Genomic DNA, 21717 nt, shown 5'->3' with positions numbered 1-21717 from the left:
TAAATATATGACAAAATGTTCAACATCTCTAGCAATTAGAGGAATGCAAATCAAAACTAAGATTTTACCTCATTCTAATCAGAATGGCAACTATCCAGAACACAAGTAACAATAAATGTTGGTGAGGATGTGGGGAAAAAAGTATACTCATACGTTGTTGGTGGGAATGTAAATCGGTGCAACCATTATGGAAAGCAGTATGAAGATTCCTCAGAAAACTTGGAATGGATCCCCCATTTGATCCAGCTACCCCAATCCTTGGTTTATACCCAAATGATTTAAAATCAGCATACTACACAGATGCAGCCTCATCAGTTTTATAGTAGCTCAACTCACAATAGTTAAACTATGGAAGCCAACTAGATGCCCTTCAATGGATGAATGGAAAAAGAAAATGTGAAACACACACATGCACACACACACACACACACGCATACACACACATGCACACACAATGGAGTATTATTCAGTTTTAAAGAAGAATGAAATTATGACATTTACCAGTAAATTGATGGAGGTAGAGAATATCATGCAAAACAATATAAGCCAAACCCAAAAAAGCAAAGCCCGAATATTTTCTCTGCTATGTGGATGATAATTTGCAATAAGCCGGCAGGGTGCTAAGGAAGAATAGAGTTACTTCATATTAGGTAGAGGGGAATGAAGGGAGAAGAAGGGATATGAGGGTAGAAAGGACAGTAGAATGAAACATATTATGACCTCATATACATATATAACTGATGTGATGCTACAGTATGTACAACCAGCAAAATGAGAAATTAAGCTCCATTTATGTATGATTTAATGAACTATATAAATGTACAACTAATTAGAATAAATAAAAAATTAATTTAAAAAAGTAAATTAGCACTCCCCCTTGACCTGTCTTTTCTGAGGTGGATGTGGAGGATCTCTGAATTTTTCAAGAAAAATAATCACAGAGGAATGAGGGCCAGTCTACCTGAAAATGCTGCATAGATGAGGACCCAAGAGGTCTCCCCTGAGGATGGTAGACAGTTGGCATGTGTGAGCTCAGGGAGGGACAAGATGGCACAATGGTAGATGGAGGAGGGATCGAGGTACATGAGATTAGGTCACAGGGCACCTTTTGCTTCATGGTGACCCATGTTTCTTGGATTCGCATTTGAGCACAGGGAGGGCCAGGGGTCCTCTTGACATCTGGCCATGGCTGGCAGCTGCTCTACCTACAAAAGACACCCAAGGGCCATCTAAGCCCTAAGAGAATGCTGGTGTCTATGTACCTGTGCTCTCCACCTCCTTCTGGAAGCTGCAGACCTGGCAGATGATCTGCATTCACTTATGCATGTCCTACTTTGTCTCTGCCACCAGGTAAAATGTATGTACACTGTTCATGATGAGGAAGACAAAGCCACAGGGCAGCCGCTTCTTGTGAAGGGTCACATTTGTGTCCACCTGCTCACAGAGATACAGGATGATGATCCCTAAGAGCTTCTTGGACTGATCATGCTTGTAATATTCCAGGACACCTGGGTCACCACCCCACTAGCTGCTGTGCAGGATGAACCAGCATTTTATCCAGGCCTGAATCCCACCAAGAATGAGTAGAAAAGATAAGAAATTCACTTGTTATTTCAAAGGTATTTGTCCTAAAATTGATTTTCAGATGAGGTTTCTGTAAGTTGCACAGGCTGGCCTGAGGTTTTTGATCTTCCTGGCTTGGATTTCTGAATGGCTGGGATGATAGTTGTGGCCACATGCGAGGCATTACAAAATGTCTCATGGGTCACTAAGTTACAGTTTGGGAGTGTGGAACCTGCAGGTTGCTCATGGCACCAAACTTCTCTTATTGTAGAAAAAAAACACCAGAGGCTTGATTTGATATAATGGCCCTATCCAGCTATGGAACAGTTTCCTATTCCTCTTCACAGCAAAACCTCAAGAGTTTTCTCCACAACCAGTCCTTTGCCAATGAGGTTTTCATCACAAAGAGGAAGGCCAGAGGAAGGTGGTACAAAATTTTCAGGTGCAAAACTATAAGACCTCTCAAAATTCTCCATCCAGGGGCAACACCCTTCAGAATGAAGAGATAAGGGAGACACTCTCCAGTGAAGGCAAATAAAGGACTTGCCACCAGCAAACCTGGAAGGGTCAGAATAAGTCTGTCCAGAAAGAAATGATGAGAAGAGGGTCTAGGTGACATCAGCATAAAGAAAACACCCATTAAACAGAAGCATATGTTGATACAACAGGCTCTCCTCTCAAAGCCCATAACTCTTATTTGATGATTGAGGCAAAAGCCACAGCACCATTTCATTTCAGAAAAACTTAGGACCAGGAAACATGGAGCAAGAAAATGCTTGTCAATATCACATCAAGTCTTTCTTAGACACAAACAAAGTCATTGTCAACTTGTATTGAAAGGTAGAGGAATGGGAACAGGTAAAATAGTTTAAAAATGAGAATGAGCTGGTGGAGAATGGTCCACCAGTCTTCCAGACTCATCACATGATCACAGTCAGAAAGACCAGTGGTGAGGTGGACAGAGGGAGAGACACAGGGTCAACAGAGGAACAGAGTCCCAGGAGGGGGCCTGATAAATGGGTCAGTTGACTCTGAACAAGAACAAGGGAGCAGTTCAGTGAAAGAAGGGCAGCTTCATGCTCAGTGGTGGAGGGACAGCAGGTAACATCCACAGGTAACTATGTCTCAAATCTTATACAAAACAGAGTGGGTCATTGACCTGAGGGAATATATAGCCCCAAAAGATACACAGTGTGTTGGTCAGCTCCTCCCCACTGTGACTAATACACCTGACAAGGGCACCTCTGAGCAACCATGGTTTATTGGACTCTTGGTGTCAAGAGTGCAGTCGGCCAACTTTGCTGCAGAAACCTCATAGACAATGGGCAGGAAAGTGAAAAGGTGCTCAGCTCTGCAACCAGAAATCAGGGACAGAGAGACAGACAGGCAGTAAGGGACCTAACAGTCACCCAGGCCACACACTGGAACCCACTTCCCCTAGTCAAACTCGACTTGCTTCTCATTTTCAACACCTCCCAGTAAGTCCACTCAAGTCATTAATTTAATTTATATTTTTTGCCCACAGTGGGTATTGAATCCACGGCCTCACTCATGCTGTGCAGATGTTTGACCACTGAGCTGTAACCCACCCTGCTCCAATTAAATTATTAATCCATTAGATGGGTTAACCCACTGATAAGGTTAGAGACCTTGTAATCCAGTCTTTTCACCTGTGCACACTGCAGCACAGACACCTGAGGTTTGGGGGATATTGGAGATCCAAACCATACCATTTATTAAAACAAAACTAAACAAAATGAGGAAACACTCAGAATCTAGGGTTAAACAAAGCATTCCCAGATTTGACAATAAAGTGCAATCTAGAAAAGGAAAGATTGAAAAATCGATAAGCTCTTGCTCAGTGAAAGCCCTGAATCAGTGGATAAAAATACAAATAACAGACTGAATGAAAATGCAAGCTGTGTGTGGTGCCCATGCCTGTCAACCCAAAAACATGGGATGCTGAGACAGGAGGATTATGTCAGCCTCAATTTGAGGAAAGTCTCAGCAACTTAGTGAGATTGCATCTTAAAAACAAAAATAAAATACAAAGAACTGGGACATAGCTTCAAGGTTGTGGGTGTGGCATTCACAGCCACAGTACTTAGTCTGGTGGGGGTATAACATGGATTACTGGGTGACAGGAGCTCAAAGATGGTTTCCACATTTCTCAGCAGACAAGTGGTTAGTTGGTGGCACCATTTGCTAAACAGGTATGGGGTGAAGGGCAGAGGGACGAAGAAGAGATTAATTCTCGGTGTGGTGAATTTGTGTGCTCTGGGAAACAGCACAGGTGTTACTTTTCAGATGGATACGCATGGCAGGAGTTCAGAAATTAATCCTGGCAGAGAAATTTAATGCAGTTTCATCCTCATGGTTGGGGTATACAGTTCAGTCTCATCTAGGAGGTTCAGAGATGAAAAACAGCAGCATGCAAGGTGTCTTTCTCAAGAGAAGAAAGAGACATCGCAAGAAAGAGCCAGGTGACAACAGAGGAAAGGTGCTGCTCATCTTCCTTTCACTACAACTTTAAATAAGTAGAATGCAAGGGCACAATCAGCACTGCTGGCCATCAGCAGCTGTGGACCACCTGAAAGTGACTGCACGGGTGGTGGGTGGGAGGAGGGGCAAGTCCACTGCTTGATCCTCAGCATGAACTTAAGGTGCATCTATGGCCCCGAGCCCTGGAAATTCACCTCTTTCCTCCCAAGTCCTTGATATAAACTTTGAAATGGGTTGAGTTTATAGGAAGATTGGCTAGGGAAAGTCTTTGGAGATGATGTCCCTCCCTCCACACTTCCCCCCTGCCCACACCTACTGCCCATGCACCCTCTGCATTGCCCCAGTTTCTGCACAGACCCACACTCACGCAGAGTCGCAACTTGTTCTCTGGGGGCGATTTTCTCAGCCATCTGGTGTGGACAACCTGGCTGCTATCCATGTGGACAGTCTGGTACTCCTGCCTGGAAGAGTTGGGAGCAGCACCTGGGGACCGAGGCATCTGCACACCTGCATGCACACAAGCCTGCAGATGTGGCCCCTGCACCATGATGCTCAGGTCCGCAATACCTCGCTAACAACCCAACACCCACTGGCTGCTGTGGAAATGAAGCAGCACCTCTGAAAAGGAAGTGGGACAATACTGAAGGAACCCTGCATAATGAGGGGAGGGGAGGAGTGAAGGGAGGAGCCATGCCCCTTTATGGCAGATGGGAGATTTCATGGAAAGTAGACAGGTAGGGGTCAGAGGACTTCTGGCTTCATGTCCATTCCCAGAATTTTAACTACCAGGTCAAGGCTCCCCTCCAATCAAGGGAGGTTCACCCTTTCTAACCAGTGTGTAAAACTGAATCCCCATCCCATACCTGGCTCTAGCAGGCACTTTGGATGAATTCCAGCTCTGCTTCCTTAGATGACTTTCTTCTAGGTCAAGTGTGTGACTGGAGACAATGCCAGAGCTCTGAGGGTGTAGCCTGGACTGGATATCACCTAAGTTTTGCAGAGGCCGGTCATCACAGAAATCTTTTAACTGCTGGATTGGATGGGTTCCAGGAGCCCCATAGATACCAAAACCCAGGAAAGCTTAAGTCATTCCTAGGAAATGGTATATAGTATTTGCATATAATGCATGCACACACTTGCATTTTATAAACCATCTGGACATTAAATGGAATACCAATTAGAACATAAACACTTTGTAACAAGTAAGGCAGTAATAACTGAAAAATGTTTCTGTTTATTTAGTACAGAGGGAATTATTTCTAAGTGTTTTGCAGCTAAGGTTGGTTGAATATGAGGATGTAGAAATGCATATATGGAGAACCACCTACCTACTAAACCTCTAAGAGACATAAACATCATTTTTTTAAAATTTATTTTTATTGTAAACAAATGGAATACATATTGTTTCTGTACATGGAGTAACAGCATACCATTTGCATATTCATACATTTACATAGAGTAATGATGTTTGATTCATTCCATTATATTTTTCCTTCCCCCCCACCCCTCCCACCTCTCTTTTCCCTCTATACAGTCCCTCCTTCCTCCATTCTTGTCCCACTCCCACCTCCCATTAAGTGTCATCATCCGCTTATCAGTGAGATCATTCCTCTTTTGGATTTCTGAGATTGGCTTATCTCACTTAACATGATATTCTCCAATTTCATCCATTTGCCTGCAAATGCCATAATTTTATTATTATTTATAGCTGAGTAATATTCCATTGTATATATATACCACAGTTTCTTCATCCATTCATCAATTGAAGGGCATCTATGTTGGTTCCATAGTCTGGCTATTGTGAATTGAGTCGCTATGAACATTGATGTGGCTGTATCTCGGTAGTGTGCTGATTTTAAGTCCTTTGGGTATAGGCCGAGGAGTGGGATAGCTGGGTCAAATGGTGGTTCCATTCCAAGTTTTCTAAGGAATCTCCACACTGCTTTCCAGAGTGGCTGCACTAATTTGCAGCCCCACCAGCAGTGTGTGAGTGTATCTTTTTCCCCACATCCTCTCCAACACCTATTGTTGCTTGTATTCTTGATAATCACCATTCTAATTGGGGTGAGATGGAATCTTAGTGTAGTTTTGATTTGCATTTCTTTTATTACTAGAGATGTTGAACATTTTTCCATATGTTTGTTGATTGCTTGCACATCTTCTTTTGTGAAGTGTCTGTTCATTTCCTTAGCGCATTTGTTGATTGGGTTATTTATATTCTTTGTGTAGAGTTTTTTGAGTTCTTTATATATTCTGGAAATTAGTGCAATATCTGAAATAGGAGAGGCAAAGATATTCTCCCACTCTGTAGGCTCTCTCTTCGCATTGCTGATAGTTTCCTTTGCTGAGAGAAAGCTATTTAGTTTGAATCTATCCCAGTTATTGATTCTTGCTTTTATTTCTTGTACTATGGGAGTCCTGTTAAGGAAGTCTAATCCTAAGCCAACAAGTTGAAGATTTGAACCTACTTTTTCTTCCATAAGATGCAGGGTCTCTGGTCTGATTTCAAGGTCTTTGATCCATTGGGAGTTGAGTTTTGTGCAGGGTGAGATATTGGGATTTAGTTTCATTCTGCTGCATAAGGATTTCCAGTTTTCCCAGCACCATTTGTTGAAGAGGCTATCTTTTCTCCATTGCATATTTTTGGCACCTTTGTCTAGTATTAGAAAATTGTATTTATTTGGGTTTGTGTCCGTGTCCTCTATTCTGTACCATTGATCTACCTGTCTATTTTGGTGCCAATACCATGCTGTTTTTGTTACTATTGCTTTGTAGTATAGTTGAAGTTCTGGTATTGCGATACCCCCTGTTTCATTCTTCCTGCTAAGGATTGCTTTAGCTATTCTGGGTTTCTTATTCTTCCAGATGAATTTTATGATTGCTTGCTCTATTTCTGTGAGGTACATCATTGGGATTTTAATTGGAATTGCATCGAATCTGTATAGCACTTTTGGTAGTATGGCCATTTTGACAATATTAATTCTGCCTATCCAAGAACATGGGAGATCTTTCCATCTTCTAAGGTCTTCCTTAATTTCTTTCTTCAGTGTTTTGTAGTTTTCATTGGTACAGATCTTTTACCTCTTTGGTTAGATTGATACCCAAGTATTTTATTTTATTTTTTTTTGAGGCTATTGCAAATGGAGTTGTTTTCCTCATTTCCCTTTCAGCTGTTTCATTGCTTGTGTATAAAAATGTTGTAGATTTATGCGTGTTGATTTTATAGCCTGCTATTTTGAGAATTCATTGATGTGGTCTAGAAGTTTTCTGGAGGAGATTTTTGGATCTTCTAAATATAGAATCATGTCATCCGCAAATAGTTACAGCTTAAGTTCCTCTTTTCCTATTCGTATCCCTTTAATTTCTTTAGTCTGCCTAATTGCTCTGGCTAGAGTTTCGAGTACAATGTTGAATAGAAGTGGTGAAAGAGGACATCCCTTTTTTGTTCCTGTTTTTAAAGGGAATAGTTTCAGTTTTTCTCCATTAAGAATGATGTTGGCCATGGGCTTAGCATAAATAGCCTTTACAATGTTCAGGTATGTTCCTACTATCCCTATTTTTTCTAGTGTTTTCAGCATGAAGGGGTGTTGTATATTGTCAAATGCTTTTTCTGCGTCAATTGAAATAACCATATGATTCTTATCCTTAAGTCTACTGACATGTTGGATTAGGTTTATTGATTTACAGATGTTAAACCATCCTTGCATTTCAGGAATGAACCCCACTTGATCGTGGTCAACAATTTTCTTAATATGTTTTTGGATACGGTTTGCCAATATTTTGTTAAGGATCTTAGCATCTATATTCTTCAAGGATATTGGTCTAAAATTTTCTTTCCTTGATGTGTCTTTTCCTGGTTTGGGTATGAGGGTGATATTAGCTTCATAGAATGAGTTCAGTAGGGTACCCTCCTTTTCTATTTCCTGGAATACATTGAGAAGTATTGGAATGAGTTCTTCTTTGAAGGTCTTGTAGAACTTGGCTGAGAATCCGTCTGGTCCTGGGCTTTTCTTGGATGGTAGATTTTTAATGGCTTCTTCTATTTCATTGCTTGATATTGATCTGTTTATATTGTGTAGGTCCTCCTGGTTCAGTTTGGGAGGAGCATATGTCTCTAGAAATCTGTCAATGTCTTCAGTACTTTCTATTTTGTTGGAATACAGATTTTCAAAGTAGCTTCTCATCATGTTCTGTATCTCAGTAGTGTCTGTTGTGATATTTCCTTTTGCATCATGTATTTTAGTAATTTGAGTCTTCTCTCTCCTTCTCTTTGTTAGTATGGCTAAGGGTTTATCTATTTTGTTTACTTTATCAAAGAAACAACTTTTTGTTATGTCAATTTTTTGGATAGTTTCTCTTGTTCAATTTCATTGATATCTCTGATTTTAATTATTTCCTGTCTTCTACTACTTTTGCTCTTATTCTGTTCTTCATTTTCTGGGTCTTTGAGCTGTAATGTTAGGTCATTTAATTGTTGATTTTTCATTCTTTTCTGGAATGCGCTCCATGCAATGAATTTTCCTCTTAGTACCACTTTCAAAGTGTCTCAGAGATTTTGATATGTTGTATCATCATTCTCATTGACGTCTAAGAATTTTTTAATCTCCTCCCTGATGTTTTTTATTATCCATGTTTCATTCAATAGCATATTATTTAGTCTCCAAGTGTTGGAGTAATTTCCTTTTTTTACTTTGTCATTGATTCTACTCTCAGTCCATTATGATCTGATAGAACACAAGGCAGTATCTCTATTTTTTTGCATTTCCTAAGGGCTGCTTTGTGGCATAACCTATGGTCTATTTTGGAGAAGGTTCCATGTGCTGCTGAGAAGAAAGTGTATCCACTCGTTGATGGATGGAATATTCTATATATGTCTATTAAGTCTAGGTTATTGATTGTGTTATTGAGTTCTATGGTTTCTTTGGTTGGATTTTGTTTGGAAGATCTATCTAGTGGTGACAGCAGTGCGTTAAAGTCGCCCAGAATTATTGTGTTGTGGTCTATGTGATTCTTGAAATTGAGAAGGATTTCTTTGATGTACAGGGATGCACCATTGTTTGGGGCATAAACATTTACTATCGTAATGACTTCCTGATTTATGGTTCCCTTAAGCAGTATGAAATGTCCTTCTTTATCCCTACTGACTAACTTTGGCTTGAAGTCCACTTTATCTGAGATAAGGATGGAAACCCCCGCTTTTTTACTGGGTCTATGTGCGTGGTAGGTTTTTCCCCATCCTTTCACCTTTAGTCTGTGGATGTCTTTTTCTATGAGATGAGTCTCTTGCAGGCAGCATATTGTTGGGTCTTTCTTTTTAATCCATTCTGCCAGTCTATTTCTTTTGATTGATGAGTTTAGGCCATTAATGTTCAGGGTTATTATTGAGAAATGATTTGTATTCCCAGACATTTGGCTTATTTTTGGTTTTTAAGTTGGCTTGGTTTCTCCTTTGAGTGGTTTTTCTCTAAGGTAGTTCCTCCCTTTTCTGATCTACATTGTTGTTTTTCATTTCCTCCTCATGGAATATATTGTTGAGAACATTCTGTAGTGCAGGCTTTCTATTTGTAAATTCTTTTAACTTTTGTTTATCATGGAAGGATTTTATTTCCTCTTCAAATCTGAAAGTTAGTTTTGCTGGGTATAGGATTCTTGGTAGGCAACCATGTTCTTTCAGAGTTTGAAATATGTTGGTCCAGGCCCTTCCAGCTTTTAGAGTCTGGGTTGAGAAGTCTGCTGGTATCCGTATTGGTCTCCCGCTATATGTAATTTGATGCTTTTCTCTCGCGGCCTTCAAAATCCTATCTTTATTTTGAATGTTAGGCATTTTCATTATAATGTGCCTTGGTGTGGATCTTTTGTGATTCTGTGCTTTTGGTGTTCTGTAAGCCTCTTGTATTTGATTTTCAATTTCATTCTTCAGGTTTGGGAAATTTTCTGATATTATTTCATTGAATAGGTTGTTAATTCCTTTGGTTTGTATCTCTGTGCCTTCCTCAATCCCAATAATTCTTAAATTTGGTCTTTTCATTATGTCCCATAGTTCTTGGAGATTCTGTTCATGATTTCTTACCATCTTCTCTGTTTGGGCGATTTTATTTTCAAGATTAAATATTTTGTCTTCATTGTCTGAGGTTCTGTCTTCCAAGTGGTCTAGTCTGTTGGTGATGCTTTCCATTGAGTTTTTTATTTGGTTTATTGTCTCCTTCATTTCAAGGATTTCCGTTTGTTTATTTTTTTGAGAATCTCTATCTCTTTGTTGAAATGATCTTTTGCTTCCTGCAGGTGCTCTTTCAGCTTATTGGTATTATCATTCATTGCCTGCATTTACTCTCTTATCTCATCCTTTGCTTCACGAATCATCTTAATCATGTATAATCTGAAGTCCTTTTCTGACATTTCTTCTAACGTACTGTCATTGAATTCTATTACTATAGAATCTAGATTTGTTTGGATCATTTTCTTTCCTTGTTTTTTCATGTTGTTCATGTATCTTCCCCTCTAGTACTGCAGATCGGGGGTATTGCCTATTTCCCCCTATAGGCTTATAGTGGCCCTCTAGGTATCCAAAACCCTTTCTTTAAGGGGAGATCAATATTAGCAGTACCCAAATCAGACACTATGCAATCCTAGACCAGATAGCCCCTATGGGGACAATAACATCATGTAAATAAGGGAGAAAGTGACCCTGAGGGAACAGGTAAACAGAAGGAAAAGAAAGCAAGAAACCTAAAGAAATAAAAACTTAAAATTTTTTTTTAAAAAAAGGAGAAAAAAGAAAATCTACTGTATAATAGTCATATACTAATGAAACCTCCCAGTGCTCAGTAGCCTGATGTATGAGAGGTACCTGACAATGAGCTTCAAGCCTCCAGCAGGCGTCTCAGGATGGAATTTGCCCCACCCGAAGATCAGAGCTATGGCTTCCAGGATTATCCAAGATGGCTGCTCTGGCTTCCAAATGTGTTGGCAAATGGGGAGCTGCAGCTCAGGGGTGGACGTGGTCATCTGGAGGTCCTAGAGACAGGATGCAGTTGGTCCGGCAGTGGTCCTGGAGTTCGGGTGTGTTTGGTGTGGTTGTGGGATCCAGGAGGCCGGGTGCAATTAGTTGGTCTGGTTCTCGGTTTTAGGGCACAGTCAGTTGGTCTGGGGGTCCTGGTGGCAGGGAGCAGTCAGTTGATGTGAGGGCCCCAGAGGCAGGAAGTGATTGGTTGTTGCTGAGGGATCCTGGAGACGGGACTCAGTCATTCCGGCCAGGGGTCCTACAGGTCCCAGCTGTTGTCTCAAAATGGCGGCAGCCACGTGTAATCAAACCTGCAGGTACTGTAACAGTGAACTTCCAGTCAGCAGCAGGCAGCTGGTTCTCCACTGGGGGTCTGCGGTCAATCTGCTGGCAGCTGTTGGACAATCGGGAGGTGAACCTTGAGCGTTGGGTGATGGATAGGGGCAAGGCAGGCAATGGACAGGCGAGAGGCAGGCAAATGGTGGATGACAAATGCCTGACAGTGAGCAATCTGCTCTCAAAAGAGGCATCAATATGTTGGCAGATTGCAGGTGATCACAGCAGACAAATGGGGTAAAGAGCAGGGGATCGATAAGCAGCAAAAACTGCCTCACCGAGAAACAGATATCCTCTTGAGACATAAATATCTGAAAGTTTATTCAGAAAAATCAGGAGGGGTATTTCAAACATAGGAAAGCAGAACTGACTTCTCTCACATCCCAGGGCTGCAGCTAAGTCCCATGGTTGTAGCACCTGAGAAATCTGCTCAGTTTGGTGGCAGCTGAGGTGTGTGATGAAGTCAGGTGTGCCTAGCCCATCTTTCCCTAAAGGATAAGCTTTTGCATACCCACAGGCATTTTTGCAACTCCACTAAGCTCATCACCTTCAGCCAGAGGCTCCTTCTGGTCCTATTCCCTTATGTCCTGAGTTGTTGTTTACAATTCCATGTGAAAAGAGATAGTATTTAACGATTAGTATGGCTCCATGTTTTCTGGGCACACTTCTCCTTCTCTGGTTCTCCCACCCCCAATGTTATTGTGAAAGTAACACCCATCTGCAATCTATTGTAGTACTGAAAGCCTAGCTAAGAGTGTTCTATTGTAACTAACAGAGAATCCCAGGCAATCAAAGCAGCAAGGTCTCAACTGACCAAATGAGACAAACAAAATTGGCAACCTTCAAACTGACTTTGTAACCAGTTAAGGTCTTCTTGTATCTTGCATCTCTTTTCTGTCTCTAAGTGTTGCCTCATCTTGTGCCCCGACTCTTCTGCTTTGTGCTCCTGGATTATGAATCATTATTTTAAACTTTTTCAACAGCTTTGTTTAACTTGATGAAATTTCTTCATTTATCAATGACTTTGGGATCTAACCTAAAAGTTTATTTAAATATAATTATGGTTCAGTGATATATCTTTATTTGCATGCTCAAGCAGTTATTAATATTTAAAATAAAACTGCTGGTTTTCAGAATGTTTGAGAACCATAATATGGTTTTGAAGGTTTTTACCTTTTCAAAATTAGCAATATTTGAACAAAGAATAGAAAAATCTAACAACATTCACATCTTATAAAAATAATCCAAATGTTATGGAGATTAAAAAATCTCATTTTACCAATTGTGAAGGAAAATAAACTTGAAAGTGTAAACTAGACAAAATAATGTTGGAAACAATCTTTAGCTTTCAAGAACCTATTATGGAATTTTGGCAATGTTTTTGCCAATTGTCATGCTGGTAGCATTCACATTGCATGACTCATCAGTTTTCTTTTTCTTCTTTTTCTTTCTTTCTTTTTTTTTTTTTTTGCTTGCTAGTGGACCTAGGGCTTCATGCATGCTAGGTAAACTACCAATGAGTTATAACTCAGCTTTTCAGCTAATGTTGTTTTATACATCACTGATAGTTTCCAGTTTCTTGTTTTAAGTCCTTAAGTTATAGCACTTCAAAAAATGTGTTTACTTAGCATATGCACCAACAGTACAAATGAAACAACTTAAAAGATCATAAAATAAAAACAGAAGAAATGGAGATTACAAAGGTGGACTTGAAGAATTCATTCTTAAATCAGCTTTAGTATTAATTGCACATAATAAGATCATTTGCTTAATGCTCTAATGATTAAAATGTTAGACAAAGTCATTTGAGAGACATCTAGCCTAACAGTGTACACAACAGTGTTCTTGCTTTTTTTCACTCTCTGGAGCTTGTTGCTAGTTTAATTCTGGGGGTGAGTGAGCTGTCAATGAATACAGACAGAGACACCTTTATCCCACTCAGATCAGAACATGCCTCACACCTGAGGGCCTAGTCTTGCTGGGTAGGAGATGATGTTTGTTCACTTAAGGCATTTGTCAATCACTGGTCCCTGGGGTCAGAACACTGTGGCCCTGACTGTGATGTCACCTTTGCTGTATAACCAAAGTTGGATTGTTGGGCCTCTCCAGACCTTATATTCTTCACCTATGCAACCGAGAACCATGCTTTGTTGGGATGGTTGAAAGGAGTCAGGGTGGGTTTTTGGGTCTGATCCCTTGGTGGCAAAGCTGAGGCACTTAGTACAGCTTGAGAACTGCAATCCAATACACTGGTGCCAGACTTCTCAAAATTTTCAGGCTGAGATAATGTCAATTAGCATCTAGGGATTTTTGTCACTGACTTCATAGCAAATGGAAGGGAACTTGAAATTGGAGACAGATGGTAGATGCAAAGAGATGCTGCTTTTTAATTGACCTGTGTCTTTACAGGGTAATGGATTCTCTTTCTCAATCATCTTGAGAGCAATGACTTCTTTTTTTTATTTTAATTTACTGAAGTGCCCCAAGGGCTTGTTGTAGAAGTTGTTGCTGCAGACCTGTGTCTCCTCTCTGCATCTCTGCACTGCCAGCTCCCACCTGTGCATTGCTCCATATGTACTGTGTGTGTGTATTTTAAAAAATCCCACCACACAGACTTCTATTAAGCAGGTAACAGGGAAGAACAACAACAAAAGGTAAACAAGCCAACTGCTCTTCCTTTGGGATATGATTATTTCCCTTGTGCATGAATTATTCAACAACATTAAGAAAAAGAAAAGGAAAAGAACAATTTCTTCTGTATATTCCCTAAACACACAAGCTGAGTTTACTGGATCAGATTAACTGTGAGCATTTATATGTCTACCTCCAGGCATCATCATCTGATGTTTCACTGCCACTCGTTTCTGTGTCTGAGTTCTTGAACTCTGCTTTACAAGTGCTTCTCAAAGGGGAGAACAGGCTGGAACTGTGGTTCTGCAAGAAGCCATTCTTTACAAAGCCATATCTTCTCAGATGCTCTGTCTTCATGTGGAACTCTTTTAGCTCTTCCTCTGTGAGAGGAAGGCAGTTATCATTTTCAGGATATTCCTGCCATCCCATTGTTTTCAATAACCTGTGCTTTGCTTCCAGAGAGTGTGACAAGACCTTCCCTTCTTCTACCACAGGGAGAGAAAGACCATTCTGAAGCCAGCCATCCTCCCGATTTTCCTTTGGTTCAGGTGTGCTGTTGTTCTCCAAATCCTCCAGCTTGTCACAGTCTCTGTTCTCTGCAAAGTCTCCATTCCAGTCATCTTTCAGAGTCTTCAGGAACTCATTCTTTCTGTCAGTGGTTCAGCAGGTCAACTTGGTCAGCCGAGAGGAGCTGATCTCAATTGGAGGGGTAATGCTGGAGGGACTCTCTTTGGGAGAGCTGAGAACGGTGCCACCAGCCAGTACCACTGGTTTGGTAACAGAGATTGGATTGGTAAATGCAGACTCCCGGCTAGAGAAAGGGATCCTGATTTGTGTTCCATTCTGCTAGATTTCCATGCATCAGGCTTGGAAGGAGGTGGTGCAGTCTTAGGAACCAAGTTCTTATAAATGCTTGGAAACAAAGTTGATGATTTCTTCCCATTTGCATGGTGAGATTCTTGTGAGGTGAATGCAGGAGAGAAGGTAGTAGCAGGATCCTCTTTGGAAACTTTTTTGATAACTAGCATCTTGGAGGGTTGCTTGGCACTAGGTGGATTTTCCCACACTCCAGAAAGGGTTCCAATAAGTCTTCATGGCTGATTCTGTTTGCCAGCTTCTGGATTCAAAGAAGGAAAGTCTTCCTCTTCTAACTGCAACTTATCCACCTTGTCTTCCTTCTTTTCTTCTCTAATCTCTGTAGGTGACTTTTCCTGATAGGCACATCCTTTCCTGAAGTAAAAGCTGTCATTCCAGTGTCGATGGTTCCCTGTGCCACCTCCACTATGCTGGATCATGCCATCATAACCTCGGGAAGAGCTGTGCCAACCAGATAGGTTCCCTGTGATTCCAGCATATGCTCCCTTAGAGACACCAGAGTGCATAGAATCATGGCGGAACAGGGAGGGTTGGTGCCAAGAATCTCCTATAGTTCCTAGGGTCCCATTTTTAAAAAAGCCATCAGAGAAATTGTGTCAACAATGGCTCACTCCAAATCTACCTTCTCCTTGGGATAGGTGCTCTCCATGCTTTTCAAAGGTGGATGTAGGTGACTAAGCTGACTGTGGTGTTGAGAAATTTAGTCAAGCAGGAACAAAGTCATACTGTGCCATTTAGGTCCAGTGTCTTTTCAGCAAAGTGAGTCATCCAACCTCATGGCCAGGATCCCAGAATGAAACTCTGTGGTCCTGTTTTCCGAACTCCTTGACGCTACCAGTTGGCCTTCTCATGAGGTCTTCTTGTTAAAAAGGTGCTTAAGCAGTCTGGTCAGCAGCAGGACTTGTGATGAAGCACAAAGAAGCCTGGCTCTATGTGGCTCACTTTCTGAGCCCCTCTAATTGCTCATCCTAAACTACCTAGTTCCTGACTCACTTCCAAAAGGGGGAAGGGGAGAGGGGAAGGGAAAAAGGGAACATAAAAAGTATTTGTTACATTTAAAAAGGAGGGTAAGGAGAAAGAGCTATGTCTATGTTCACCTCATTCAATTTCCTTGAGTAATTGCACTATGATGATGCTTAAATAGGTAAAACATGGACATTTGCACAGTGAGTGCAAACTGTTTATAACAAGGTCATAGCTACACAGACAGGTCGCCTCACATGTGGGCAAGTAATGTCATCAAGGTGATAGATAAAAAATAAAATATTAAAGCACTATAAAAGATCTGAGTAGTCACTCCAGTGGCAAATAAACACATAACAAAGCCCTTAAAACATAAATGTGGAAGGACTGTATAGAGGGAAAAGAGGGGTGGGAGGGGTGGGGGAAAGGGAAAAAATAACAGAATGAATCAAACAACATTACTCTATGTAAATTTATGATTACACAAATGGTATGCCTTTATGCCATGTACAAACAGAGAAACAACATGTATCCCATTTGTTTACAATAAAATTAAAGTGCAAATTCATATAAACAACTGTAAAGAAAAAATGTAATTATTCTTACACAACTGCTAAAAATATTGTGCAGATATGTATTTATATTTGTCTTAAACTTTAAACTCTATACATATATGAACTCTTGTTTAAAAAAAAAGAATCAGACAGAAACTTAATATACTTTTCCCTCCAAGAATAGCAGCTTTCAAGGCAAATTTCTTGGTATAAATCTCCTAAATGTCTATTCTATTTCTTTGGTCTTCAATATTTATAAATTCAGAACAAAATTTTAAAAAGTAGAAAGACCGGGGTAAGGAATAGTCAAGGAAATTCCAAAATGAGGTTTTCTTCTTCTCAGTTTTCTGTATTTCACTTGTTTTGCTTCTTCCCCAAAACTGAATTCAGCTACTGGAAAGTGATATCAAGAATCTTCTACTGCTTTGGTAGAGAAGTCATTTTTTATTTTGGATCCATTTCCATCATTACTCAATCATTGAAAAGTCCACATGAACCTACCAATCGAGCAGTGGTGGAGCTACACCCAAGGACGAGATGCGGAGTCTAAGGACTTGTCCCTAGTTTCTTGGCCCTGCAAAGGGGACTAGCCCACAGCCATAACAAAGCTCTTTCCAAAATGGCTGCCCAGCCCACAAGGCCCAGGAGGGACAGAGTGGGTGGAAGAGGAGCGACTGAGAGCAATGACTTCTGAGTCAAGATGGTAGATGTGTCATGAGGCACAACTTATGAACAGATCAGTCACCACTAAGAAGTCCAAATTTGAGAGTCTTTATTGCCAGCCAGCTGACTGTCTCACACAGTGCTCCAAAAATGGCTATTGGGAGAACAGCCCCAACTACAGGGTTTAAGGGGGTTTTATACCACAAGTCAGTACATCAATCATAAGTGTCTGCTGCTATGATTCAAAACTATAAACTAACATCATGGGATCTAAAATCATAAGCAGAAAGGGAAGTGGGTCAAAATGACCTTACTTAGATACAAACTAAAGAATGGTTACTAACATCATCTAGACAATCACTGTTGACATTACTGTTGACATGGTACATTGTATAGGAAAATGGGAATCAAAAAGAGAATAAATTTTTATTATACAAGATTTTCCATTTTGTGTGGCCAAACATGTCATGCTAAGAAATTGTTGATGGGTACAAAGGCGTGATGCTCCCACGGGAGAAGTATTTTCTACACAATATGGAGTCTCAGGGTAAAATGGAGTCTGTTTAGTCATTGCCTTTATAGCCTGGCCTCTAACATTTTCATGGAGTCAAATCTGTCAGCACATCACAGGAGCTGTGTGGTGGCTTCTACCAGGAGCCCTTACAGCAAGCCTGCTTCTGCTGCTGCTGCTGCAGATTCATTGATACTGGGAATAATATCTGCTCCCTGTTTTGGGGGGTGTCATGCCAAACACAAAGACCAGGTGGGTGCTAGGTTCTGACACTGCTCAACTGAGCAGAGCCTAGGCCAATACCTCAGGATGCTCCTCTGGAAGTGAACAGTACACACAGGGGACTGATGTGTGTGAGGTAGGGAGGCCCTCAGGACTGGAGGCCACCAAACTCAGATGCCCTAAAAGGAATCACTGCTTTGGGGTGAAGGTAGATTTGGTCCTGGAGGTGAACTGTCCTAGATTTGTATCCTGGCCCGGCCATGTGTGAGGGGAAGGAACACTCAACTCCCTGCCATGAAGTGGGTATAGTTAGACCTCACAGGCAAGATGGATGGAGGGCTAGACGGAGTATGGCCATAGCATTGCCCAGTAAATGGCAGTGATCCATAATTCCTGACCTGCTAGCCTCCAGGAGACTAGTGAGGGGCAGTGACTGAGGCTGACTCCATGGCAGGCAACTGACCTGTGTCTCCAACTCCAGGATCTGGCTCCCATGTGCTCTCTGATTACATCCCTCCTCAGTCTCATTTTCCCCACCTATAAAATGGAGATGATCAGGGTGGATGTAGAGGCTGTCCTCACATGAGGGGATGGTAATTGTCATGTTACCAGCTATGACTAATTGTGCAAGGAGCAGGGATTTGCAGAAAAGGGGACTTAGGGTGCAGGCCCTGGGTTAAAATCTCAGCACTCTTTACTATATTACTAGTTGTGTGACCTTAGATAAATCACTCCACCTCTCTGTGTTTCTGCATCTCATCTGAGAATTGTGCCTGGAGTTTCAATCTGGATTCCATAACTACTGTGTCTGATCTGGAGGGAAGAACCCAGGTCTTAGGTTTCTCTGCCACTGGAGGCTCAGGGCTCGTAAGTGGAGTGTTGTGGATTGACAGTTTATAAAGATGCATGTTGCAGCTATAGTAGGAAGCTGCAGGAGATGCTCAGTCACCAAACACATCTCTTGTCCCACCCTGGACAGTTCAAGGGGCACTTCTCATATGTGTCAGTGGCATCACCACCTTCCAGGCCTTCTAATGACCACAGGTATGAGCTTGATCCCCACACAAGGTAGATAGGAATTGTAAGGAAGCTCGTGCCCTAGGAACAACTTGGAATCAATGGCCTGTGAAGTTGTGGAGGAATGTTTCAACTTCCTGCCTTCAGAGTGCTGTTCACAACCTCCAAGGCAACCCCAGCAAGATTGACCCCGTGCTCATCAATGCACCTGCATAAGTTTCCTGTTCTTCCTTGTCTTACCTGCAAAGCAACTGCCTTTAACTCATGGCAGCCAGGAAGCAGGGGACAGGGAGGTAGAGTCCCATTGTCCCCTTCAAACACACACTTCCAAAGACTTAACTTCCTTCCATGAGGCTCCACTTCCTTATAGGCTAGAGACCGAGCTTTCAACCCATGTGCCTTGGGGAGCATTCAAGATTCAACTAGCAAAGAGTTTATAAGGGTGGTATAAAGGGGTCCCAGGCAGGAGAACAGCCTGGCAGAGGTCCTGTGGTGTGGGGCAGAGGGCACCATTTTGGCAGAGAATTAAGAAGCACTATGTGATCTAGGAAATCACATCACATACCTGAGCTTCAGTTTCTTCTGTCAAGTGGTCCCTATCATTGCCTCTACAGAGCAGGATGCAGAACTTAGAGGTTCTAAATGGGAAAGGTGACCGAAGAATTGGACCCAAGAATAACAATGCTGACAATGAGCATTTACCACCAAGGCACCCATGCAAGATTCTATGTTTAGTTCACTGATTTTTGTTTCTCCAAAGTCTTTGCCCTTCTGGAGTGACATCAGCACTGTGGGGCAGGGGAGTATTAGAGAAACTCGTATGCCAGTGGCTGCAAAGGATTTACACAGTAAGAAATTTAGGGAAGAAAAATAAAGCAAGAGCTGACAGTGTAGGGCAAGGGAAATATTTTATTTTATTTTATTTTATTATTTTTTTTTATTTTTGAACTCTTTATTAGCTCTAGTAGTTTTGTGTGTGTGGATTAAGATTTTCTTTCTTTTTTTTTATTGTAAACAAATGGGATACATGTTGTTTCTCTGTTTGTACATGGCATAAAGGCATACCATTTGTGTAATCATAAATTTACATAGAGCAATGTTGTTTGATTCATTCTGTTATTTTTTCCCTTCCCCCCACCCCTCACACCCCTCTTTACCCTCTATACAGTACTTCCTTCCTCCATACTTGCCCCCCTCCCTAACCCTAACTCTAACCCTTCCCTCCCCCCCATTATGTGTCAACCTCCACTTATTAGCGATATCATTCGTCCTTTGGCTTTTTGAGATTGGCTTATCTCACTTAGCATGATATTCTCCAATTTCATCCATTTGCCTGCAAATGTCATAATTTTATCATTCTTTATGGCTGAGTAATATTCCATAGTATATATATACCACAGTTTCTTTATCCACTCATCAATTGAAGGGCATCTAGCTTGGTTCCACAGTCTGGCTATTGTGAATTGAGCAGCTATGAACATTGATGTGGCTGTATTTCTGTAGTATGCAGATTTTAAGTCCTTTGGGTATAGGCCAAGGAGTGGGATAGCTGGGTCAAATGGTGGTTCCATTCCAAGTTTTCTAAGGAATCTCCACACTGCTTTCCATAGTGGCTGCACTAATTTGCAGCCCCACCAGCAGTGTATGAGTGTACCTTTCTCCCCACATCCTCGCCAACACCTGTTGTTGCTCGTATTCTTGATAATCGCCATTCTAATTGGGGTGAGATGGAACCTTAGGGTGGTTTTGATTTGCATTTCTCTTATTACTAGAGATGTTGAACATTTTTCCATATGTTTGCTGATTGCTTGTAGATCTTCTTCTGTGAAGTGTCTATTCATTTCCTTAGCCCATTTGTTGACTGGACTGTTTGAATTCTTGGAGTAGAGTTTTTTGAGTTCTTTATAGATTCTGGAGATTAGTGCTCTATCTGAAGTATGATTGGCAAAGATATTCTCCCACTCTGTAGGCTCTTTCTTCGCATTGCTGATAGTTTCCTTTGCTGAGAGAAAGCTTTTTAGTTTGAATCTATCCCAGTGGTTGATTCTAGCTTTTATTTCTTGTGCTATGGGAGTACTGTTAAGGAAGTCTGGTCCTAGACCAACAAGGTGAAGATTTGGACCTACTTTTTCTTCTATAATCTGCAGGGTCTCTGGTCTGATTCTGAGGTCCTTAATCCATTTTGAGTTTAGTTTCGTGCATGGTGAGAGATATGGGTTTAGTTTCATTCTGTTGCATATGGATTTCCAATTCTCCCAGCACCATTTGTTGAAGAGGCTATCTTTTCTCCATTGCATATTTTTGGCACCTTTGTCTAGTATGAGAAAATTGTATTTATTTGGGTTTGTGTCCGTGTCCTCTATTCTGTACCATTGATCTACCTTTCTATTTTGGTACCAATACCATGCCGTTTTTGTTACTATTGCTTTGTAGTAGAGTTGAAGATCTGGTATTGCAATACCCCCTGTTTCACTCTTCCTGCTAAGGATTGCTTTAGCTATTCTGGGTTTCTTATTCTTCCAGATGAATTTCATAATTGCCTGCTCTATTTCTGTAAGGTACACAATTGGGATTTTAATTGGAATTGCATTGAATTTGTATAGCACTTTAGGTAGTATGGCCATTTTGACAATATTAATTCTTCCTATCCAAGAACATGGAAGATCTTTCCATCTTCTAAGGTGTTCTTTAATTTCTTTCTTTAGTGTTGTATAGTTCTCATTGTAGAGGTCTTTCACCTCTTTTGTGAGATTGATTCCCAAGTATTTTATTTTTTTCGAGGCTATTGTGAATGGGGTAGTTTTCCTAATTTCTCTTTCTGAAGATTCATCACTTATGTATAAAAATGCGTTGGATTTATGGGCATTGATCTTGTAACC

General features: G+C 41.1%; 1 pseudogene across 1 annotated transcript; it reads right to left on the bottom strand.

Moving 5' to 3' along the window:
* Positions 1-14062: 14062 nt before the first annotated feature.
* Positions 14063-15979, bottom strand: LOC306656567 (vasculin-like protein 1; annotated as a pseudogene). The gene has a single exon. The product of its transcript is annotated as a vasculin-like protein 1 (transcript).
* Positions 15980-21717: the final 5738 nt, after the last annotated feature.

This window comes from Sciurus vulgaris, assembly GCF_902686455.1.
Source record: "Sciurus vulgaris genome assembly, chromosome: 3".
Classification (NCBI taxonomy): domain Eukaryota; kingdom Metazoa; phylum Chordata; class Mammalia; order Rodentia; family Sciuridae; genus Sciurus; species Sciurus vulgaris.
This window is presented reverse-complemented; position numbering and strand designations above follow the sequence as displayed.